This window comes from Amphibalanus amphitrite, unplaced genomic scaffold, assembly GCF_019059575.1.
Source record: "Amphibalanus amphitrite isolate SeventyFive unplaced genomic scaffold, NRLGWU_Aamphi_draft 000101F_arrow, whole genome shotgun sequence".
Lineage (NCBI taxonomy): Eukaryota > Metazoa > Arthropoda > Thecostraca > Balanomorpha > Balanidae > Amphibalanus > Amphibalanus amphitrite.
In genome coordinates, this window is record NW_024881596.1 from 275,883 (window position 1) to 301,239 (window position 25,357).

Below are 25,357 nucleotides of genomic sequence, written 5' to 3' on the forward strand. Positions count from 1 at the left end.
TGGGTCGCTCGGCGCGCTGCAGTCAACCGGCGCCGCTATTGTTATTGATGGCGCATTTACATGCATTCCGGGGTGTTGGGCGTAATCTGCACCCAAAGTGCATGACGGGTGTACAAACGTACGAATACACAGACCCATATTCATCAGTCATGCATTTGCAAGCGCAGCGGAACGGAGAAATGCATTTGACGAGCGACACCTACGGGGTCGTGCGGCAAAAACTTTCTCTGTCCGCGGGCGCCACTGCAGCGACACCTGCCGTGTGGCTCCAACACTATTGGCTCAGTCTGTGCGCCCACGCCGTGCCGCGAACACTGATCCTACACATTGTTCAGCGTTCTTGTCTTTCCGATTGTCCACCGCCACCCCGCCGCCGCCTGTGGTACTGTGTTTCCATGCATTGCTGGCTGTGTAAGCGTAATCTGCACCCAAAGTGCATGACGGGTGTACAAACGTACGAATACACAGACCCATATTCATCAGTCATGCATTTGCAAGCGCAGCGGAACGGAGAAATGATTTATGCCGCCCATCATACGCTGCGCCCGCCACGGCCGCATGCGACTATGGTGCCTGGTCGGGGCACCTCCAAACGCGCGCTGGTTGCAGCTGGGGCGACCCGTCCGACGCAGTCCGACCGGGACGACGGGCGCTGCCGACCGGGTGACATCTGACGGTCAGACGTCATCCGGCTGCGTCATCCGATGACGGCGTCATCTGTCGGAGAGGGCGCGGCGCCAGCGGGGCCGGCTGCAGTGGCCGAGTCGGCCGCACAGCTCTAACACGCTCTGGACTAATAAACAGCAACGGGCAAATATTTACGTGCGTAAATGTGCAAAGTCAAACAGCAGGCCCAGCGGCCGAGTCAACAGACTGACCTGAGGGCGGGCGGGCTGACGGGCGGGCGCGGCCGTGGCCCTGGCCGGTTTTGCAGGCCGGCTAGACCAGGCAGGGAAGACGCCACGCCGACCTCCAGTTTGACAGTCGTCGATATGATGCAGAAAGTCCAGCTAGTTGTAAACGCCTCCCAGCAGCCACCAAACCTGAAAACGGAGAGATATTCGGTTAGATATTAAATAGATACAAAGAACGAAGTGCATTGCAAATGCATTAGTCATCTATGCATAGCAGCAGACCACTTAGCAAGATGTCTGTTCATTTGCTAACATGATCGATACATATTGATGTATGGTGCATTGGGCACTCGTGTTCGGCCGGACTGCTTCATGCAGACTCACGTAGGGGTTATGTTATTTTAGCCAAGGCCCAGACCAGGCCATGGCTTGTATCGACTTCCCTTCCGAAGGCCAGGCGGGTCAGACCGAACGGGCCAGCTAACTCGCAGCAGTACGGCTGCAAAGCTTCCACTCTATTACTCCTGTGCTCGTTGACGGCATCGTTGGGATAATTTATCGCTCAGCCAAGTTTAATAAGACGATGTGCCGGGAGCGATTTTTGAATGGTCATTATTCCAGGTCGTTGCGGGCGCTATGGTGTGGAAACTGGAGCTCCATGACTTGCCTTCCGCCGTCTGCAGGACGCGCGGCCCGCCATCTATCGGAGCCACTCGCTAACTGGCGAAATGGGACGAATTGCTCTCGGTTCAGCGGCCCGGTCTCGGCCGCTAAATCTGCCGAGGAGCGCCCGCCGAACGCCAAACGGCAGTTGGCTCGAATAAATCGGTCTTTATGTGCAGCGTATAGCATAGCGAGGAGAATCCCCATTTGTGTGTGAAGTCCGGGGGGAGACCCAGCTCGCGTTGAGCTCGCCACCGAAACGCTCAGCGTTCGAAACAAAGGCAGGTCGCCCGGATCACCGCCTATCGGACAGGTGAAGCCATCTGAGCGTGTAAGTTTGACACTATGGGATGTAATATTAGTGAAGCGCTCATAATGTTTACGAAACTTGGCCGGCCGTGTCAAACTTTTCCGGCGGGAGACCGGCGACCGGCAGCAGAGCGGATATTTCCCTCGGCGCACCACTTCTGGCGTGCCAAAATTAAACGGTTAACCCGGCTGGGCCGTCGGTGGCGGCACCGAGACACAGGGCGGGGATAGCTGAAATGAGTCGGTGTGTCGCCTCATAGACAGCGGCACAGCGAGTCAGAAAGGTCACAACGAGAACCGGAGATGAGCCAGGACCCAATGACCGCTGGTCACAGACGCCCCCAGCAACGTCATCACATCTGGGTCCGCGGCAAACAATTAGCTCTGAAACGACCGTGCGGACAAGACTGCACGCTCCTGCAGACGCGGATGTTTCTCCAAGGTAGAAATATGACTTGTTTAACGCTTCCCGAGACAGTTTATGACATCACACATTCCTCTGGCGAGACTCCACGACTCTTTGCTATCTCTCCTTCCTTGCAGCCTCTGCCCTCAGCTCGCCGTCTCTACCCAGACGTCCCTCTCGTGATAAGTACACAATGGAACTGTCGTTGCTCTGCAATACGTGCCCCGCTGGTTAGACATTGGACTTGCTTTGGATCGTCGTCGGTCTGCCCTTGGTCCGCCGTTGGACCGCCGTTGGGCCGTCATTGGTCCGCCCTTGGTCCGCCGTTGGACCGCCGTTGGACCGCCGTTGGACCGCCGTTGGACCGACATTGGTCCACAGCTGGTCCGCCGTTGGACCGCCATTGGACCGCGATTGGTCCGCCGTTGGACCGCCGTTGGACCGCCGTTGGACCACCGTTGGTCCGCCGTTGGTCCGCCGTTGGACCGCCGTTGGTCCGCCGTTGGTCCGCCGGTCTCCACGGTCATGTTCCAGGCGGCGGTCCGCGTTCCAGCGCGAGCTGCCGCGTCATGCCGCGAAGGCCGGGCCCGCTCGGCGGTGGCGCCGATTCGCTGCGGCCAATTCGCCGTGTCAGTAGCGGGCGACTCCACCCGGATCTAGGCGCCCACGCAAGGCCGACCAAGCAGAGGTGCCGGCGTCGGCACCAGAACTGAAAGGAAGAGAGGGGAGAGCCCCTAGCGACAGAGCTAGACGGAGGCGGGTGTAGGAGCGACTCAAATCGCATGAAGCTCAAAAAGTTCGAAACAGCTTCCATGAACAGTCGAGTAGACTGGTGCATCTTCTGAGATCGGATGAGTTTGCCCTACTATGGCAACGTATAAAATCAGCGGCCACCAAAGCAGGTCGACAGTAGGAGAGCAGCCAACACTCCAACCAGCACTGGGATGAAGGATCGACGGAGCGGCTGTGCTGGAGGCGCCGTGAGCAGCAGGCACACACAGAAACCAAAGATGGAGCCGGCCATCACTCAATCCAGCGTCGGCGGCACACAGACACACATACCGACGGACAAAGACGGTCCATTTAGCCCACTTATCTCAATCGACGGCAGGGAGCCTGATATCGAGACTGGGACCCACCCTCTGCACACAATGGAAATTGGAGATGCAGGCCAACAGGGAGAGCAGATAAACAGATAGGAAAAGCAAAAGAAAGAAAAACAACGTAAAGGAATGATGAAATGACCAAGGTAGGTAATACAGATATATGGAAAGGAAAGGATAGGCCTGGAACACAGTTTAGCTAAGAACTAAAAGAATAGTTAGAAGTTAGCAGAATGGTTAGCAGGACAGAATAATTAGCACTTATCAGAGAGGGTGAGGAGAACCTATAGAGAACAGAGCATCACGGGAGAGGGAGAAAGAGAGAAAGAGAGAAAGAGAGCGGGGAGAGAGAGAGAGAGAGAGAGAGAGAGAGAGAGAGAGAGAGAGAGAGAGAGAGAGAGAGAGAGAGAGAGAGAGAGAGAGAGAGAGAGAGAGAGAGAGAGAGAGAGAGAGAGAGAGAGAGAGAGAGAGAGACAAACAGAACAGAACCGAGGTCGAAGGTACGGCGCGGCGTCCGTTTCCGCCTGACAGAGATGATGGGACAAACGGTGCTGATCAGCGTCCTCGCCGAGGTCGCCATTCTGCCTCTCAGGGCCGGTGTGGGTCTGAACGGCTCTCTGTACAGAGCTTCGCGCCTCGGTAGACAGCCCGGTGACCGATCGGTCACCGGGCTGTTGGCGGACGGAACGGGAGGAGCCGGCGACGGTCCGCGTGTCGCTCACAAGCCATACCAGAGCTGGAACTGGAGAAATCGCCAGGGAAAATTTCCTTCTGTACTAATGCCAGCGCTGGGAGCTGATGTCCCTACCGAGATGTGCAGTAACTTGCAGGGTCTGAATGTCGCCCTCGCCGGAGCCACCACGGCCGAATGTCGGCCCAAAAGACCCACCTCGACCGAACGTCGGCTACATCCGGGGCCACCATCCCTCAGAAACTCAGAATGGCTCCATGGAACGGGGCCGTGCCGCGGCGGCGCGGTGCGGGCTAAAGACGGTGACGCGGCACTAACGACAATGTGACCGATGAAAGGCGGGTGACGGAGGTGGGGAGAGAGCTGAGTGGTCTCTGAGGTTCTGCGAGGGTTATATGAACCGGTGCACCGTGGGGACTTATGCCATCCTAGCACGCATTAAGTGGCAAGTTAAAGTATTTCGATTTCCACTTTTTTGTTATTCATTCCACGTAGAATTGTCCAGCGCATCCGAATCACACCTTAAATCGTCTGTAAAATGATTGTTTATGCCTCAAAAAACCTCTCAAAGTGTAGCTTCGTCCTGACCAGCGTCGTGCTACCTGCATACAGCGAAAAAGCACACTACAATAAAACGCCCTCTCACTCGTTTCCCTGAACAGCAGGTTATAGTTGCGACATGTTTTCATTATCTTTGACTCATAAGGAAGATGATGGTATGCACGAAAATTTCCAAAATTCATCCATATGTATAATTTTTGACCGAAATGCTAAAAATGTTAAAATGCTTCTTGATTCAGAGAGTTGACAAGCAAACTATTGCCTAACAAAGTTTGATACGCGGTGGTACGCGTGGAAATATATATCAAAATGTTCTCCAATAATTTCTGCATCGGGGGCAGCTCTCATTTTTTGCCGAATTTTGCCTAAACCAGTCACTATGAGACGTCAAAGCAGACGGTGCCGCGTGGTTTCTTACGCCCCGCCGGGCCGCGCCGCGGCGGGTTACCCGACCGCAGCACACCGCCTGGGGGTTTCCGGTCAGTATAGGAGCTGGGAGGAGGGAGGAAGGGGGTGATACCATGTTGACATTATTTTTCTATCGTCAAATGTTCTTTTTGAACAAAACAACAACACCCTTGCAACGCTGCGTCCATTTTATTGGCTATCGCCGCCAATGTTCACCTTATTGAACTTCAGTACAGAGCTTTGATATAGGTAAATCGAAAAATGCTGTAACTTTGTAAAGTGAGGTTGGAGGTTTTTGGGGTGCTAATCACGAATTTCAAGCTAGTTTTGATCAAGGATGATGTTTTCATGCTAGGCCGGGTCAGGTCAGGCCCGACCAGTAGGTGTCTTGCCGGCTATCCATAGAAGGTAGGCGTCGATTACCTTTGACGGCTTCGTAGCATGTTCCGTTAGGCACCAAAACTACTTAAATCTTCAAATGGGTGTTAAGTTCGAAATAAGCTCCAAGCACTTATCTAGAAAAATCTTATAACTTGAAAAAGTCAACTAAAGTCATCTACGGTAAATGACCTTGATTTGACCTTAACGTGACCTTAAAATGCGAAGAACAAACAGCATTTCATACCTTGGAGAGTTAACAACCACAACAAGACTGAAAACGCGCCGATAATGTGCGCTGATAAGCGCCAAATCGATACCAGCCTGACATGGTCTGGTGAAACAGGTCACAGGTCAAATTTTTATTAAGGTCAAGGTCATGAAATTTTAGGTGTGTGAGTGGCATTGATCGAATCGAAGGTATAAAAAGTTTCGTCGTGATCCGCCACGTTTTGCTTGAGTTAGTTGCGAAAAGTCGAGGACAGAAGTCTGTGCGACCCCCTCCTCCTTTAAGTACAAGGACTAACAAAGTGCAAAGGTTAAGCCCGAAATCCCTTTTGGTGATTGGGCTAGACATGAACAAATATCTACTTCTAAAACGATTGAAGTTTCGTTCTACTTTTTTAATGCTTCCACGCCCACGATGCATTGCTAGCCGAAAACGCTTCAGTGCTAAGTCCGTGGGGAGGGGGCGGGGGAGGGATGGGGTCACGCAGGAGAGCCAACCATGTTGTCAGGGATCATACACCCTAAGCCTAACCATTTGAAGGTGAAATAAAATTAGTTAAGGTAGCGGAGGATGCGATATAAATAAATTCGTGCTAGGATCGATAAAAACCCCACAGTGCGGTGGAGGCGTTTTAATGGAGCTGTCTGAGGCTGAGGTGGTGACTGATGTTACCGCACTGAGACGCGGTGGGAACTCCAAGTCGCTCTGTGAAACCACTCCATGTCGCGAAGTGCAATATTAGATACTGACAGAGACAAAGGTCAAGAAAATAGCACAAGAAAATAGTCGAGAAAATAAGGTCAGAGCTCATTACATGCAAGATCATACAACATCAGCCAGCAATCTCCCGAAGTCCCGACATTACGGGAGAATCTCCTCGTATGTTGGGGCATCCCAACATCTACTGCCTACAGCATCTGAGTGCCTGAGTCTATGCCAGCTTACTAATACAATAGTAAAACACGAAACAAACTTCCCAATAGTTCGATACCGGCCGATCAGGACAATAAATTAGACTCGCAAGCCGCACGCTGAGCCCCGTAAGGGCTATTCCGCATTCCTAGCCCTGTATAGTGTATACCGACCACCGACCACCATCCGTCCCGTCCGTCCCTTCCCGACCCGGTCCCGTAGGTGGCGGGCGCGGCTAATGGACCCGCCATTCCGGCGGCGGCCGGGCGCGGCCGACCGGGCGTCATTACCGGCGCGCGCGCGTCATCAGAGCGCCATTAATTAGCACCCGTTGTCATCCGGCCGGCGCGGTCCGACACCGTCATCGGTGTCTCGATCAGGTCGGCTTCCTGTCCCGCCGGAACAGGCCACGTGACGTCATCAGGACCGGCACAGGCCTTTGATGTTGCCAAAATGGAACGGTGCTATTGACATGTTACGTCATAGAGTATGGACTGAAGACGTCACAGTTCTGGGCATTGACGTGACACCATGTCGGCTTACGGCAGTCCCGTAATTTATTGTCGCCCATTCGCGGTAATACGCTGGTTACTGTTCATCGCATTAATGTCACCATAAAACACCCTGGCCACAGAAGCCCGTTTTTCCACGAATCGCCGGCAGCGTTCTCTTGAAGTGAAAATGGGCTATGATGTCATAATGTAAACAGAAATATCGACGACCTTGGAAACCACAGAACCTCACTTCAAGAACCTGCCTTATCAAGATCTAACCAAACGCCAACAGACCCCAGCTTGTACCGACCGGCTGCAGGCTGCGGTTTCTAAGAGCCCCGAGAAGCCACCCGGCACCGCTCAGACCCCCGTGGTGACGTCAGTCGGCACCAGTTAGCACCAGTCAGCCTCCCGCTGCGTCACCAGTCACCATCAACCGAGGGACATCTGGCCCTCAGGCCTCAGCCGCCGTCGCCGCCGCAGAATAGATAGAAAGGCCGGGCGCGCGCGAGTCAATATTGTCTTTGGCGTCGGCGCGCCTCGGCGGCGTCGCCGGCGGCACAACGTGCATTAGTGCGGCGCGTCCAGGATGCGACGGCGACGCGGGACGACGGCCTCTGAAGGAGCTCCGTCTCGGCTGGTCTGGCTCAGCTCAGCGCTCCTGAGTCCTGATAGTTTGCAGCTAGGCTAGTCAGGAGCCGACAGTTAGCTCGCAGTAGCCGAGAGCTCACAGCGGCTGACTTGGTCAGCTCACAGTAACTGACAGCCCGTACCGCGACAGTTACCTCACAACAGTCGGCAATAAGCCTTTCAACGGCCGACAGTCGACAGTCGGCAGTCGAGCTACTGAGAGCTGACAGCCAACAGCCGACAGTCCAACTGTGGAAAACAGCCATCCGATGGAAAACCATAAGTAGCGCCGTCACCAAGCGCTGTCTGTCCTGCGGACTGAGTGTACCGGGACGCCGGGACCGCGAGCCAAACAAAACGGCGACACGGCTGTGACGAACACTCCGGAGAGGCTGGGAAGAGAGTACGAGGAATGTGGAGTTCAATGGACTCCACTCGACGACACGGCAACACTCCAACGGTGCGCTACTGGGTACAACAGGACAGCCCGGTCGGAACACGTTCCATGACGACATGGACCACGACAAATGGTCGCTCGGATCGCCGGGGACGGCGTCCGGCCGACTCCCCAGCGCATCGTCCGGAGGCGTGCCTCGGGTCAAAGGTGAAACACATAGTGACCATTCTGCAAACAAGACAGCGCTGCCGCACCAACTAATTTGGGACACCCGGCCAAGGATGAGGCCAGCCCCGCAGATGACAACCTTGGCGCATCAGGAAAATTATGGCCGCTATCATTAACTCTCCGCGACGGGATACAAATGGAGCGGCTGCCAGAGTTTTGTATGCTTATTTAATCTAAGCACACAGACTCCTTGTGCTTCCAGAAGGTCAAATGACTCAGCAGACGAGCGATAGGGAGAACTGCGAACGTTTCCACCCAGGCCAGGCAAACATGGGCAAACTGAGCCGTGGGCCGCCCACCAGCCCACAGCTCTGCGCCCTGAACCGGCGCCTTTGGTCTTCCTCACCCCCGAACTCCGCGCCCCGGGCCGGTGCCGGCGGTGGTCCTCCTAGCTCACAGCTCTGCACCCCAGCCCGGTGCCGACGGCGGGTCGCGCGGCGTCCTATCAGTGTCCGCGGGGCGCGCTCGACTCGGGGTCGCCGGCTGATAGAGCAGGGGCGCGCCGCGGCCAATCTGGCGCACTGATAGTGGACCGGCCGACCGACGGCCGCCCTCGTAAACCGGCCATAAACCGAAATGAAATGTGTCGCCGTCCTCGCCGGCCGACGGCGACACCCTCAGGCCCTCAGGTGCGGGCGCCGGAGTCGGTGACCCGGTCACAGCGGGGTCACTGTCCGGGTCACGGGGATGTGTTAGTGACCTCGGCAAGGTCAATGCCAGAGAATGTGCCAGCTTGTTGCTGCAGACATTGGAGAGGAATTAAATTTGGCATGCCGCATCATAAAACGAACAAGAATGCAAACGAACTTATTTATTCAAAAGGATGGCAGTTACTTCTCTGGTCATGATGAATATCGTGGTCCGGTCCACCAAACCGATCATAGGACCGGACGGCGGGGAGAAACCGGTTACTGCAAGGCAGTTCTACAGATCCCAGACTGTGTAAGAGGCGGGGTGTGGTAGTGTTTACAGTGCCCCTACCGCATGCAATCAGCTCGGACGGCATTGGGGAGGTGGGGTTCCCCAGGGGTCGAAAGGGGGAATGACCACTGACCACAGACCACTGAGGGTCTGAGAGTCAGCGCGGCACCGAAAGGACCGACCCTGGACCCCTCCCCCTGGGCTTGTTAGCAGACATGTTGGTCGAGGAAACGTTCCCTGGACTGCCCAAGGGATCACACAACCATGCTTATTCTCCTTGGGAGATAGGGCCGTCAACATACGCAAGAAGCTACGGTAGGAAAATATACGCAGAAAGTTTCAAGAGACCGTGGCAGAATATCCGAGAGCGGCGCATCACTCTCTTGCCTCGTCTGTCGGCTCGGGTGTCGACTGAGCGCGAGGGTCGGAAGCAGCTCATTATTGGTCCGTATTCCGAGTCAGACTCGACGCCGGAAACACTTCCGGCCCAGACACGCCATTTCCGGAGCCACTCCAGTGAGCTGGGAGGGATGTCGAACTGCGGGACGGGAGCAAGACTGCATACAGGAGCCGAGACGCTGAGGAGCAAGTCACAAGACGAGCAGCTCCTGCCAGAAGCGTCCTCGCCGCCTCATCTCCCTTCAGGACGTCACGAAACACCTGCCGGACTGTCTGCCGTTCGCCGTGACGCGTCACACCTCACCGTTCGTCACACACGGCGGTGGGGCGGCACGAGGAGCACCTGTGACGGTTCCACCTGTCCGTCAGGCCGCCTCCTCCCACGGCAGCCCGCCGCGCCGGCTACTGTTACTGTCCCGGGCGACACAGCTGTACACAGACATTAATCAGCCGCCCAGACACCACCGAGCCGCCTCTGGGAGCGCTGGGGCTGTCCCACCGCGCGCTCCGGCATCGAGATCCTCCCTGACATACACGGCGCGAGCAGATCATCTGCACAGAGAGAGCACGGTAGCGGTGTATCAGCAAAAACTCGGAGGAAAAGAACATTTGCGGATCAAAGGGAATGGAAACTGACGAATCGTAAAGTGGCCAGTCCAGTTGTATTCCTGAGCCCATAATGACTCTTCCATCTACTTATGCGCCATTCTGTACATGCGCAAAACTGACTGTTTGGCTTCCAAGTAGGTACTCTCACATGGCAGCCGCGTGTGTGGTGACCTCTTGAAAGCCCTACACTTATCCGACAAAGGCCAGCCAAGTGAGCGTAAGAGGTCACAGGACCACCCACCATTGGGGAAATCCGCGACCTCCGAACAGCTCCTATTCCTCCCGTGGGACCCCAACATCTCGCTGAAAGCATACGAATGCCGTGCACTCTGTACCTGCCCATGGTGCCCACATACAGGAAAAGAGAGAAATAGAGGGAAACGGAGATGAAAAAGGAGAATGCGATACGGATGCCGATGGAAATGCATCAAGCTCTGCTATGCTGCCGACTCTTGGACATGTCTGAGCATCACGTCATTGCGCCCCAGTAACTGCATTACTGAAATAAATGTCAGTGCATTCTCAGTCACTTATCATGGAAACGGAATAGATGAGTTGTATAAAATTATCATGCGAAGCTGAAACTGTTTAAGAGTGGACCGGAATAGGGCCAGGGCCGAGGCTGGACCCAGAGCCAGAGCCGGGCCGGACCTGGGGGTCGGAGTCGGAGCCGGAGCCGGAGCCAGAGATGGGATCAGCCCGCTGCAGACGCGGCCATCGTCTAAACAGGCGGTGATTTGGCCATTGGCCCCGGTGCAGCGCCAACTGCAGCCCGGATTGCAGCCATCCTGCAGCTTTGTGGCCCCTCTTGCAGCCCGTGCCGGGGCCCGTCGGACCCCAGCCGGCGGGGAGGGTGAGGAGGGGAGCGAGCGGTCCTCAAACGGTCGCATCCGGAGCAGACCCGCCCGGCACGAGCGTGGTCCCTCCAGAGCCGTCCGTTCGGTCACAGCCTCACCAGTACACCAGACTTATGAAGACTGACTGCACGGTCAGGCTCAACGGCAAAGATCCGGCGGCAGCGTCATAGCGCAGAGAATGCCTGGTTGTCAGGCAGTCAGGAGGCGACTGAAGCTACAAACTTGTGGTCGAGTATGGTACTCGAACAGATAACAGAGTCTACCATGGTCACTACCCGGTTCAAGCAGTGACGTTAATCACAGGGCCGTCTGCGATACCGGTTGCCGTGTGATCTAGACGGCTTATTGTGATTCATGGCCCAGGGTGTGGTCTGCAGTGGTCTTTGGTCCCGCCCACGCGGAGCGGGAGCCGGAACTGGACCACCGCGTCCTTAAGAAGCGGAGCACGCCGCGGTCGTGGCCAGGGTGGGGCGAACAGGACCTGGTAACCGGAACCGAGGGGTGTCCCTAGAGTAACCCGGCACGGACCGCAGCCCCGGACAACGGCCAGCCGGAGGTAACCCTCGAATGGAGACGCATGGGCAGCTGGCAGAATAATTTCAGCCACCCCAGAAGTCAACACGCAATCCGGCCCCGTATCCGGCCCTGCACAACTCAAGTTAAATGGAACTCTAGTTTTTATTAAGACAGATCAGGTGATACTCGTGAACATTAGAAACGAATATAGCCGACTCAGAATATCTCAGCCTTCCGTTTTATTGCCAATAATTATATTTTATCGTCCCGGAGCCTGGTGTTAGCAGCAGACATAATGTCTCTGTAGTTCTACTCAAGTTATGCTCCTCATTAAGCATGACAGGTTAACGTGATTATCAGAGGGCTTTGGGCCTCAATTAATTTCGAACGTTATTTTAACTAGCCCAAAAACAGTGGCCTCTTTTAAACTGAATTAAATTATTAGCTGATCTTATTTGCATCGACAGTGTAGGTACGATCCATACAATCCATTCAATACATTCTTACGAAAGAACCAACACGAGCCTCGGGCAGTCTTTGGCTTTTTGGCGGCATCAGACGTACTAAAGGATGTTTCGGTCTTCAGAAGTTCTTTTGAATTCCAGTAGCAAACAGCCAGATGGCAGCAATGTCACGGTGCACTGCACTCGGTGCATGGCATTGCACTGTGCACATATCCGAGCCATTGCTGTGTGCGTAGCCCCGGGGGAGACGGAAATAATGCACACCTAACTCAAACATAAGGGCTAAAACGACCTACAAAAGGAAGCGCACGTCACAGAGAAAACAGACGACTGTGCAGTGTGCAGTGTGCAGTGTGCACCGCAGATGTGCAGAGTCCCACAGGTGCGAGTTGCACTCCAACAGTTTGTGCTCCACTTTGCGTCGCACGGCAGGCTTGCCAGTGTTCAATGCAGGGCTGCGCGCTGCCTGCGCTACATACGAGTATAACTCCCTAATGGGTAGCGACATGCGAGTCCACTGGGCCCATTTGCCACTGTTGTTCTACACACGCGCACCATTACAATTATTCATCATGATTTATCGTGCACGTTTCCCCGTTGGAAATAATTATAGCCCTGTCCAGTTTATAAATCACGATAAATGACTCGGCCAGGGGGACGCGGGCGGCACCTTTGGCCGCCGGCCCGGTAGGCGGATGACGCGCCAGACGGCGGGCGGCGCGCACGCACCCGCCACCGCCGCCGCCCGCTCGGGGGTCCTCGGGCGCTCAGAGTCCTAGAGTCCTGAGTGCCCAAGGGTTCTGGGGCGAACAAGGATTCTAGAGTGAGTCAGGGTCCTAGGGTGAGCCAGGATCCAAGGGTGAGCCAGGGTCCTAGGGTGAACCAGGGTTATCGGGAGCTTGGGGTTTCTCAAAGTTAATCACCAAGGAACAGGAGTCTACCGGTCGGCACCTATGATGCCGATCCTAAGAGGTGGCACAAAAAAAAAACAACCACCTCTATAAAACATCCTATCCCGCCACGGCATGGCTGAGGCTGCGCTTTATCATCAGCTAGCTTCACTGTCACTGCAGTAGGGGCAACGTCCAAAAGCACAACAGTGAGACTCCCATGGTCTACTGCAGTACAGTAAGACGGTATTGACAATGAATATCAGCCGGCTTTGGTGGTCTGTGGAATTCCCAAACAGTGTGCGACGGCGGCTGATCAGAAGACAGAAATGGGGTAGCTCCTGCTTTCTGGTAGTCTTTTGAATATAGCAGACCCTTGATCTTATCATGGATAAGCATTTACATGCTGCAGAGACATTAATTGTCTTGCATCATATGCATTCCACGCTGTATGGTAAATACGTCTCTTGCATGCACGAAAGCACGCTGTTGGGAGTTCGTTCGCCGCAATCTACAATTGTAATGGCTATTTATCTGCTAACTAGCGCCCGGTTTTCACCCGTTACCAAAACGGACTTGGCAACCTTACTTATTATACCCTCCAGCATTAGCAGCATCCTGTTGAGTTCAATGACGTCACGTCCTCCACGTCAGCTGATGTCACTCACCGGCCCAAGCATCCTAGCAGGCGACACTCCAATCACCAAGGCTGGTCTCGATACCGCCAAGCAACAGAGGAATTACCGGAGAGCGGAACCGAGCGGAGAGAACCTCCCGTGCCGGTGCCGTCAGAAACACTGACCGTCCTCCTGGTTGGCCGCCATCGCCGCCGCCGCTGCTCCCCGCCACCGCCACCGCCGCCACCGCGATCGCCACCACCGCTAACACCGCCACCACAGCCCGTCGATCCCGTCGCCGATACAGGCTCGTCGATAGGACGCCTCCTATCAGATGCCACGTGAAATACGGACTGGGCCGGCGGCGAGGGCCGGCCGTGGGGATCCGTCGCCACCCCGCCCGGACGGCCCTCGGTTCCGGGTTCGGATCTAACCGACTCCGGTCGCCGGCCGAGGCGTCATCACCGGAAAACCCGGGCTCCGCGGGCTCTGTCTCGCGGTGGACGGCGGCCGGTGGTAGCGGTCGGCCGCCACAGGTTTAATGTGGTCGTGACTGGTGGGCAGCTATGGAAATACTTTAGCCACTGCATTCGGTCGGATGCGCCCTACGGTCATGGGTCTCCGCCACACGTGGAGTTATTTATATAATATATTATTTAGATTGGTGGAATAATTTCAGTTTAGTAGATGGTTCTATGGGTCGGCGAGATATCCTAAACGGCAATGGGAAGCTATTTTTAGACGGTTCCTGGAGACGTAAAACTCACAGGAAACTAAGGTCTATAGAAACACTTTCAACCAGCTGAGCTTGAAAAAAAAATCACACCGAAACTTCTGGAACTTTCCTCTCGACCCCGTGCACCTCCAAACCTTGAGCGGCCAACGGGGAGCGTTCGGCAAGTTTACGAATTAGCAGTGTGTTAAATTAGCACGGCCGAGCGGCGGCCCGACAGAAATGGGGGCGCGGCTGGGAATAACGACCTCATATGCACGTGCCTGTCGAATAAATTAGCGAGACATTCATCTTGTACAGTGTTTTGCTCGTGGCACGTGTGCCACCCTGGTGGTCCCCAGGTTCAAAACCCTCCTCCCCAATGGGCCCACGCCCTGCTGCTGGGGCGAACGCCCGGTCCACAGCTCTAACCTATGATACGCTGTGGCGCAGTGACCCGGGCGGCGAGCTGTGCCGCGGAGCCAATTTGAAACAAATCGCCTATAAACTGAGCTGGACCCACGCCATCGTCCACTTCGTCAGACAGCGGGGGGAACACCGGGCCGCGCGTCGAACGAGTCCGTGGCACGATGGGCGCGGTCCCCCACCGTCTAGTCCTCCGTCCAGCCGGCGCTGGCCCGTGGTGGATACCGGATCTGGCGGCCCGGCTGGCCGACTGAGGCGGTACCATGACCTCCGGCGGTCGGCAGCGACCTTCATCGGGTCCGGGAGCGGTCTGCTACCCGGTCCGGTCCCGCCGACCCTCCCCGGCACCAGGCGCGCCCCGCACCGGCCGATGGGCCGTTCCCCTGCGGAATATGCCACACAGCGCAACTTTGATGGCCGCTGCTGGAGTGGCTGATATGCAAATGGCTCCTTACGGCCCGGCAGGCGAGCACCAGCCGCCGATACTTTCAGCCCAGGCAACAGCTGGGTCATTTGAGGGCGAACCGGTCCACTGAGCTATCAGTAGAGCAGGCGCTCAGCAGATAAAGCTTTCAACACGAGACAAAAGGTCTGTACAGGAGACAATGTCTTCAGCAGGAGCCAGAAGGCCTAGAAAGGAGACAGAAGGTCTCCCGCCTCGGCAACAGCCAGCCTCGATAGGACACATTCCTAAGAGCCAAACCACTCGACTAGGGTAGGGGGTTGACTGTGCAATCAGCCTCCCAAACCAGCCACTCTTACGGTGGAACAGTCGACTCCACGAGGAGATGAGTGGTCACGACGGGAGACAAAGCATCTCCTCGGAGACAAAGAGCGGCGCCAGTGCCGGTGCACGGGGTAGTAACAGTTCCTCTCTGCTGGCCGGTGACAGCCGATCGCATATAGATTGTCTCGGTCTCACGCTGAGTACTGCAATTGCTGTCCCGTAGAGAGAGGGATGCCAAAGGGATGGAGCGGGTTGCAGATCTATGGAGGCGACTGCAGGAGGGACAGATCATGGCCTGAAAGGGATAAGGGGAAAGAAGGACAGGACAACAAAGAACAGGACAGTGAACAAGACAACTTGAGACAGTGGGTAAGGTAGGACATAAATAGCAAGCCAGGCCAGACAGAACCGGCGGTCAACTAAGCGATTGCCATGCCGTACCTCGGTTGCTCAATGCTCACGCATGTCCGCAGTCGCCGTCCATAAGCATGAACACAATTCCTCTTGCATATCACAACGGCAGCAAATAAACTCCATCAATATTAATTCATCACTCGGGAATGTGTAATAGCACACCGCATTAGGCGCCTGATGGTCATAACGGCCTCCAATGGTTATCATATTTCCACAGCTAATAGACCTTTACGAGGCCGGGGCTGAACCGGCGCTCAAATGATTATCTTTAGTCGGCTATCGACCTTTCAGCCTGCCATTCCATCAAATTCAGTCGCGGCATAACTGGCACTAGGGTGGCATAGGGTTACACAGCGGCCAAAGTAGGTCGGGAATAGCATCACACAAGGCCGTCAAGTTCAACTACACGGCATAAATGTTCGGCAGGCGGTCTGGGAGGCAGACGGGCAGGTTTTATCGCGAGAGACAGGCGACGACGCACGTCGGCTGCGTCGACCCGAATGGCAAACGTGCCGCGTGTGTTGGGCTAAGCTCAGACGAACCCGAAGACAGATGAGCTGAGCTGAGTCACAGTGTGTTTACAAACACTCCCTCGGTTGGGGAGATACTGAGGTAAATACGGCCGTTTCGCTGAACGGAGTGTAGACGGTAATGCGATGGATGGTGAATACTAATCATAGACACACACTGCGCCCGGCACCGTGTATCGTACCAGTCCTAACTCCACCGTTCACCCGCGCATGATGTCATTGGAAAGGCATGTAGCAGTTGACTGCCATCAAACTACGTCCCGGTAGTACTTTGTGACCATTTGGAGAGTAATATTTCACTTGGGTGGCAAATTGAGGTGCCGGTACCTGCCAGCCGAGACACATCGCAAATTCCTCAGCCGACATGTGATGTCATACAGCCCGGCATTCGGTTCAAAGGCAGAAGGCGTGCCACCGGAGCTGAACATCAACGTGTCTCAGCTCCTCATTTACTTCCAGACCGGCTCAAACAAATAAGCAGACTGAGCTAGGACAAATGAGGTAATAAACTAAAGGAACTATTATCGACTGTTTATCTTTAGTTCTGGATCATTCGGTGTTTATTCAGCTCGTCGAACGGCAGCATTTTTATCCGTTCAGATATCCCACATTTAATGCCAGATATAGTTTTCTTGATGTTTGTCAAATAAGCTTTGGATGACGAGTTTATAGCTCTAGAAAACAAAAAGAAGACGCAATGAAGTAAAAGTTAGCTAAAACATTAATCCCACAAAGATAAAGCTGCCATAAACCAGCGGAGGCACACAAAGAGTAGGTATGCATAGATACTAAAACATTCGCAAACTTCGTAGACTTTTAATACGATAGTTATTATCATCAGTATAATTAGTAAGTGACTCTATGATTCCGTATTAATAGAGTTCATACTTCTTGCCACAAGAAATAAGTAAGGATAAAATATTGTTACCTAATTAACTGTGAGATAAATAATCAAAACTGTCTCTCCTAGCTACACGGAAGCTAGTATCTTTCTATCGCTCGAAGGCTAAGAGGCCACGCCGCCTCTCTTCAGAGGACAGAGTGGCAGGAATGACGCTTAATTCGAGACCGGCATGAATTGCATTTTTATTGTGAAGGAACGAGCTCGCTCCGTCACTTGCATACAAATGGCGTCAGCAGAGAATGGAGGGGGAGAGAGGGATGGAGCAAGAAGAGACAGAGGACAGCAGTGAGAGAAGGAAAGGAAAAGGAGACGGAAAGGTGGACAGAAACTGAGGGACAAGAGGAGAGAAAGAGAGAGAGGGAGAGAGAGAGGGAGAGAGAAAGAGAGAGAGAGGGGGAGAGAGGGGGAGAGAGAGGAGAGAGAGAGGAGAGAGAGAGAGAGAGAGAGAGAGAGAGAGAGAGAGAGAGAGAGAGAGAGAGAGAGAGAGAGAGAGAGAGAGAGAGAGAGAGAAAGAAAGAAGAGCGGTCACTGGGGAGCAGCAGAGGCACAGGTCGAGGAACTGACCAATGACCCGCGGCGAGGTCCGCAGGGACCGCCGGGTTGGTCTTCTCCCCTCCTCGACCACAGGCATTGGGGACTGGGAGGTGCAGCGGCCCGCTCCGACTGCGGCGCCGGCGATGGGGAGGTGCCGGCAAAATAAGGCGACAGGGATGGAGGGAGCGCTTCTTATTCTACAGGTGGCTCCAAAGAGGGAGGCTTGCCAAAAACGTCAGCTGAGACGCGCCTCGCTTGCGATGGGACTGCTGCGATAAAACAAAAACTGTATACATTCCCTAATAAATGGGACGTAAGGTCTACACAGATCCCAAACTGCTTTTTACGGTTTCTTTGCTAGCCTTCTCTGAGCCGTATCAAGGGTAAAGAGGAAACCACAAGAATAAGTCACTTCCTGCCACGCTGATCAAAATGAATGTCACAGTATTCTGAATCCGAATAGCGTTTATGAAGTATTACATACAGACAAATATCATGTAAAAACAAAGCTAGGATCCAATACTTTAAAACAGGGGTCGGCAAATGGTGGGGCATGCCCCCTTTGGGGGTAATGGAGCCCTTTCGGTGGGGGTAATGAGGGATTCTGAGAAAGCCTATCTTTTTAGAGTTTGTAGCTCCAGTGATGGAGCCATCGTGACTGTTGCATCCCAGGGTTCAAAGATTAGCCCAGGCCAAAGGCACAGCACACTATTGATTAGATACCAATTTTCACGTACCTGCTCCGTGCTCGCCTCATCATCTCACCCCTCCGTACAGTCGTTCAAAAGCAGCTGCAACTTTTAACCGTCGCCCGTCTGTTGGCGTTTCAACAGCCGCTAACGTAAGGGGGAGGAGTCGATCGGACCCCGCGGCCTCTCGGACTCTGATATGGAGCTGTGGATAAAAAAGACGAGCGTGCTACCCGTGACCATAGGAAGCCGCTGCTGCCCATTTTTAAGGTCCTTGGTCATTCCGTCTCATTCAAGAGGGCAATGATAAGTGTCGAGAAAATCGGGACCCGCTATAACTTCTTGAAGTGAGATTTTATGGCTCAAGATGATCTCCAGAAAAAGCTCATAAGCCAACGGTCATTATGGATCCAGAGGCCAGTTTTACCAACAGAAAAATAGCCGCCTGCCGGAATTTTTGCCTAAAGATCGTTTCACATATGGATCGTAAACGGTAAATCCTTATCCGCTTACGAGCCCATCGCGTTTACGCTCCGTATGTGAAGCGGTCTTGAGGCAAAAATTCCGGCAGGCGGTTATTTTTCTGTTGGTAAAACTGGTCTCAGGTCATGATATTTTCCGGGCTGGTGAAAAAAAAAAATGATGGGCTAGAGGGTACAATTTGGTCGTGATCCAATGCCTTTTACGTGAGCTTTTAACGAAAAACCATCCGCCGCCCCTATACGTACAAGGGTTAAATGGGATATAGCATAGGCGGCGGAACGGGGAGGGCACTGGGGCACCGTGCACCCTTTGATTTTTGCATTTTAACATTAGCCCTATGGGCGTTGCATGGAAAGAATGGGACCAAAAGTCGGCAGTGCTCCCCTCTCCCCCTTAATTGAAGGTGTTCCGCCGCTACTGGGATATAGGCATTAAATGTTTTGTGGAGGAAGTGTCATGTTTTAAATTTGATGCATTGGAAATGCACAAATACCCAAAGAGTTCCAGGACGGTATGGAATTTCAGTACCTAAACTTAGTTGTGTCAGCAATGGGGTCTGGTAGGTGGGGGTAATGGCCCTGTCTGGCGCCCAAAAAGGGGGCACGACCCCGAATGACCTGCCGACCACTGCTTTAAAAGGTGTTAATTAAGTTAGAACGGGAAAGCAAGTTTCTTACATATGATGTCCTGCATGCGATGTCTGATGATAGGAGATTCTTGCGTTCCAACTTCGAACTACACGAAACATGCAAAATTAGCCTACCTACTCGGATAACATAATATAGCAAGTTGATTATAAGTTATAGCGGTATTAGGTATGGCTAGTATGCCATTTTGGCAAAGGCTGATAATGAATATTTTCAAATAAAATTATTATTGGATGAAAGAAAAAGCAAAATCGTAACCACAATATGACAATGCGGCTAGGCTTGCTGATAAGATGCATAACACGATAGGCATGCAGCTGGAAAAAAACACAAGCAAACGAACACATCAGAAGTCTGGGCCAGTGTCGGCCGACTGACCTGAGCTGCTCCCGACCTGTCGTTCCGCCCGCGGCGCCGGCCCGTCTGACAACGTCTAGTCGGCGCGGCCGCCGCCCCCGCCCGCCGCCGGCCGACTGCCGCCGCCGCCGCCCAGCCACCCGCTGACGTCACAGCTCACCGGTGACGTCACCGGTCGGCGCGGCGCGCGGCCGCCGGGAGGGGGCGGTGCGCCGGCGGCAGGCCACGCCCTGTCTGCCGGCCTGGCACCACCCCCACAGCCCGAGTGGTCCCTCCTAACGACCGTCCTGCCCGCGCCCGGCCGCCGCCGCCGCCCCGGCACCGGCTCCCAACCGGACGCAGAGAAATTATATCGAGAGTGCATGATAAATGAGCCCCATAGACGGCAGGCCCTTCCAGACCATCCAAAAACGAGCTGGCCCGTCGAGCGAGACGTATGCTCCCGATAGCTACCAGTGGATAGTGTCTGAGCACCATTTTTCAAGGGGATATTCGTTTCCAAATGGTCGAGAGAACCAATTTCCTGAAGTCTAGCATGGGTGGCCATTGGCCAAGTTCTAATAGTTTGCCGCTATCGGAGTAGTCAAATTTAACTTCGTCTGAATGTTTCGAACGATAGTTGCAATGTAAAGGGTAAAATTTGGCACACTTGAAGCAGAAAAGCAGCACAACTCTGTAATTTGAACATTTATAGGTACAGGGCTGAAGGGTGTTACGTAAGGTTCAAAGGATGTGGTTTTATTAGCCGTTTTCTCGACGGAACATTTGATCGCATTTGGTGCGATTTAGTCAAATTAGGTTTATGGTTGATTCTTAGTAGTTTTCGGCTAAGGTCGCAGAACACGATTACTCGATCCGTCAAATTATTAGATATTAGTTTCCGTTAAAACATTGAAATGGATTCATCATATGAAGTTACTTGCTGTAAAGAAGAGTTGTTTACTTTTGGCTAAATTTGGTGCATTCGCCCGATAAGCAATCGTGAAAACGGCCATTATCGCCAATAAATCGAAAGTTAGTGACAGGTAACTTTTAAGATCATACCTACTTAGGTAGTTGAAAATAAATCATTGGTAGGTATATACATACTATAAGTTATAGAAGTTTGCTTTAACGTGCACGGCAGTGCGAAAAGAATCGAAATTCGATGTGTTTTTGTAACTTGTAGTATTTGTAGTAACGTTTTTGGGGGATATTGCCTCAGCGGCGTCCGGGATCGCCTTTCTGGATTCGCCTACGAGCATTGAATCAGTCAACTGACAGAGAAACCTAAAATGCTAAAGCATTTATAAAGTATTCAGTTGATAAAACATTTTCAGGGTGTGGGCCATACCTGACTGTTTTGCGCAGCCTAAAACACGCGTGCTGCCATCCAGAACAGTCTAGCAACAAGGGGCGCAGTGGCCTAAGTGGAAACTGAACTGCTTTTATAGGCAAAGGCGAGTGGGGACCCCAGGTCAGATCGGACACAAAGAGCCAACACAATCATTGGCGGATCCAGCCGGACGTTTTCTTTTGGGGGAGGGGGGGGGGGCAAATGGCCGAAACGGCCCCTTTCTTTCCATGCACCGCCTTAGGCGTAATGTTAAAACTCAGGTCTTTGAGGGGGCTATGGCCCTAAATGCCCCCCCCCCCCGCCTCCCCTGGATCCACCACTGAGTACAATTTACAATGGGGATTACATCTTTCTTATATTTTCTATAAATTCGTTTTAAGAAGACATTTTTGCATGTTTGGTTAATCAGATTCAGAGGAATTTCAGGGCCGTCAGCGAGTGGATAATAGCCGTTTTCACGACGGCCATCTGGTACACATTTGGTGCACATCTGGTACAGATTAGGTGCAGATTTGGTCAAATCAGGTTCAGTGTGTCTCTTAGCAGCTATCAGCTAGGGTTGCACTAATTGCTTATATGCTTGCTTTGTCATATTATCAGAGAGCATTATTGATTAAAACACTGAAATAAATTCATAAAATGAAGATATTTGCTGTAAAAGAAATTAGGTGCAGATTTGGACTTGGTCAAATCAGGTGCATTCGCCGGATAGCCCGTCGTGAAAACGGCTAATGGGGGACACATGGGCTGATTCGACCTTCCCGGCTGGTGTGACGCAGTGGTTGAACTTGTCCTGTTGGAACAACCGGGCCTCGATACTCGATCGCACCCAGTCCACCAAGTTATCATACCAGAGGGGCATTCTCTCACTAAAACTGCTTACACCGCCGTTTGTCTGTGGCTGGTGCAGTTGTAAGGGAGTATGGTAAAGGATTGAGATATGTTGGCCCAGAAGATTAACAAGACCGATTAATATTGATATACAATAAATAGTTATACAGGCGGGCAGGTGTATGAGGTTACTTGTTAAGTGACCATCCCACCTTAGCGTTGGTTTAGAGTTGAGCCAGCCATATTGGGGTCCCTGGCTTCAAATTACCGGTTTGGACACTTACAGCATCGAGAAAGGCTTTACTTCGGAGATATCTAATTACAGTCTGCATTTTTCGGATTCTAAGGGGCTAATCATAGACCTCTGTATACCGGTGTACAGAGGTCTATGGGCTAATGAATATGAATTAGACATTGTGACATCACCGCAGATCTAGAATATTTTTAAATCTTATACTAAAACCTTGGAAAGGATAATTGTTGCTGCAGTAGTTCATATAACCTGCGCGCAACATCTGTCACACTTTCATACCGAATTATTGCTTCCAAATGGCGTCATAAGAACAGCGGAGGCCCCCCAAATAAAAGCCTAATATTTAATAAACTGGTTAACCTTTTTGGTGCGATTTGGTAGGTATTCATTTTTTCTCTTTCTGAACCACGGTGCATCACTTTATGCAAATTCATTAACTTTTTTAAGGTGGGAGGGTCCCTTTAAGAAGAAATGAAGAACTTGAAAAAAGGTTAGGGCGATGTGGGCGATTTTAAATCTTATGTTTATCAGTTGATGGAACTGCCTAATTTTTGCGGTGAGTATCTCTTCTTTAGGCACTGATATTACCGTCCTTTGCTTCCTTAGTTTTGTCGATTGCCGAATCCTTTTCAAGCCTAGTGACAGTCTCACCACTCTTTAACCCGCGCCCGGCTGGGGGTCCTGGATTTCCACGCCCTGCTGGGGGGGGGGGGGTGTTTGAACACCCCCCCCCCTTGTAACTCGGCTTCTGGGCCACGTAGCGATACGCGGAAGGCGGCGTTCGAAAAAGCGTCAAAAATAATGACGAAATCACTTCGGTCAATTTTTTGGTCAGGTCAAAGGTCAGGTCACCAGAGGTCATTGAAGGCAAAATTTCGCCGATTTCCAGGTCGAATATCGAAAATTTCCAAGAAGCCAACGCATAACTCGAGAACCAATAGAGCTACAGCGCCGCGGAAAAGCGCATTCGAAAGCCCTATTAAAGCCCTTTCTGAGTTATTTTCTCAGATTTGACCTAACGTCAACGGTTTTGCCTGCAGGGGGCAAAAACTGCAAAAATAGCCGATTTTTTTAGGGAAACAGTTTTTCTGCAATAACTTTGGACCCAAGCCTTGTACGAGCTTACTTTTACCGGCATTGTGTTCCTCACGTCAAGACGCATCGAATGAACTATAAGTTGACCTTGAAAGGTCAACTTGAAAATTTGACCTCAGGTCAAGGTCATGACCTGACCGGAAAGGGTCATGTTGCATATCAGTCGATCCCTATCGTCGAGCTGAACACATCTAAGGCGTTTTCATCGCTCTAGCATGCCTCTATCAAAAGTTATTTGCGAAAAACTGTTAGATACCATTCTTGACCTCAGATGACCTCAGGGCATAAACAAGGGTCACGGACACCATTTTCATGTTCAGTGTGTCTAAACCACTTGTAATTCGGTGTTTGGGAGTGTTTATAATGTCTTTTGTCCAAAAGAGGCGCATTTCAATTTTCTCCCATTGACTTATAATGGGGAGGTTGCAAAATTGACCTGACTTTAGGTCATCGATATCAAAATTCTGAGATATAAATTTTGTACATGCTATTGCTCTTAGCAATCGCTGAAAGTTTCAAAGCGATCGGTCACTCGGTGTAGCTATGACAGACATTGAAACTTTTTATGAGGTGAGGTCACTTCAAGTGACCTGGTGACCTGAACTCGAATGACCTTGGTCTGAAATTTTCACAACATGTGTAGAATTGATGTATGATAAGGTGTACCAAAAACGATTCGCGAAAAACCACAAGGGGGGGGTGTGTTCAAACACCCCCCCCCCCCCCCCCCAGCATGGCGCGGGTTAATTATGGATGGAGGTCTGTAGAAGGCGACTTCTCTACATCAGCTAGTGATAGGGACCATTATGAGTTATGACTTCAATTTGATAAATTTCTGGAATGTTTTTTATGGAGACAAAAATCAGAACGATGTTAATAAGTTAATAAAATGTTAATAAGCTTACACCAGAGCGTGACAGTTTTATCTTGTTCGCACTTCCTCGCACTTGACGAGTTTAACTTTCGCACGCTGGCAGCATGAGCCCTGCGGCGGTGCCGACGCATCCCCGCGGTGACAGTATCATACATCATTGTTTGACGGCGCCGGCGACGGCCAAAAATCCGCGCCCGCCCGGCAGAACTCCATTAGGCCGGCGCGACGGCTCAGGCGCGCCGAGCCACTAATGCCGCCCGCGGCAATATCGCCTCACTGCGCCGCCGGCGCCCAAAGAGCGCGCTAAGCCGGCCACAAAGATAGGCGCAGATCCAGCTTACCTCGTCGCTCAATCATCGGCGTGTCGGCCGCGGAGTGACCGCAGGCGCCGCAGCCACAAGGAACCGTGCGCACCCGCAGTCGCGTTGGACGCAGATGAACCGGCTAGAAATGTCACCCTAATGCGGCCAGTCAAAGCCGCCAAATACCGGGCTCAAAGCGTGGAGGAACTTGGCAAGGAATAACTTGTAGAGGAAGAGTCGGCTGAGGTAAGACAGTAGCAATGTCCGAAACCAGCTTCACACCGAGCCATAGCCCTTTCTGTTACATTCTGTACAAACGCTGAATGCTGATCTAAGTAAGCAAATCGACAATGGAGGCCCAAATTCGTGAAGTCGGAAAACGTTCCTACGGCAAATTACTCACCGTATACATACAAATTAGGTACAGTGGGACCTATCACAATGGAAAACATATTGCTTCGTTTTACCTTTTTGTTTGCATAAGCATCACAACTTAACGTTATAAAAGTAATTGGGACATACATATGCGATGTAGTAGCGGCATAAAACGACCCGCCTAATCGCCGACAGTGTGTCAAGCAGGATGAATCGGTCATAGTTTGGCCATCAGCAGTGTCGTTTCGATGTGAACCCCACCATTAGACAGTGCCCAAATGTAGACTAATTGGCTGCGATGGCCCTCTATGTTATATCCCGCGATCGTTCCG

The 25,357-nt window shown here is 52.5% G+C and overlaps 1 long non-coding RNA gene across 1 annotated transcript; it reads right to left on the reverse strand.

The window, feature by feature from the left end:
- Positions 1–219: 219 nt before the first annotated feature.
- On the reverse strand, positions 220–20,080 carry LOC122380611. The gene is made up of 3 exons (XR_006256355.1): positions 19,981–20,080; positions 879–1,043; positions 220–670 (listed from the first exon to the last, which is right to left on the reverse strand). It is a non-coding gene; the product is annotated as an uncharacterized LOC122380611 (long non-coding RNA).
- Positions 20,081–25,357: the final 5,277 nt, after the last annotated feature.